The following is a 453-nucleotide window of genomic DNA, read 5'->3' as shown; positions in this document are numbered from 1 at the left end:
ACCAATCCTGAAATAAAGGTTGGAAGGAACATGGTTCAGGAATTCTACTCTAATCTGTGGCTAACAGATAAGCAAAGAATGACTGGAATTGCTTACCATACCTACAGAACCATGGTCAGAGGGAAAGTTATGTACTTCCATCTGGACAAAATAAGAGAAATCTTCAAACTACCTCAACTGCAAGATGATCCTGATTCCTTCAATAGGAGGATGGTGAGAGTAGATAAAGGGTTGGATCAAGTTCTAGAGGACATATGCCTCCTTGGGACTAAGTGGATAACCAATTCAAAGGGTGTCCCAAACCAACTCTAGAGGGGAGACCTCAAGCCAATTGCAAGAGGTTGGCTAGACTTTATTGGGCGTTCCATATTACCCACTAGCAACCGTTCTGAGGTCACCATCAAGAGAGCAGTGATGATTCACTGCATTATGCTTGGAAAAGAAGTGGAGGTC

This window comes from Arachis duranensis, chromosome 6 (genome assembly GCF_000817695.3).
Source record: "Arachis duranensis cultivar V14167 chromosome 6, aradu.V14167.gnm2.J7QH, whole genome shotgun sequence".
NCBI classification, from domain to species: domain Eukaryota; kingdom Viridiplantae; phylum Streptophyta; class Magnoliopsida; order Fabales; family Fabaceae; genus Arachis; species Arachis duranensis.
Note: the sequence above shows the minus strand (reverse complement) of the source record.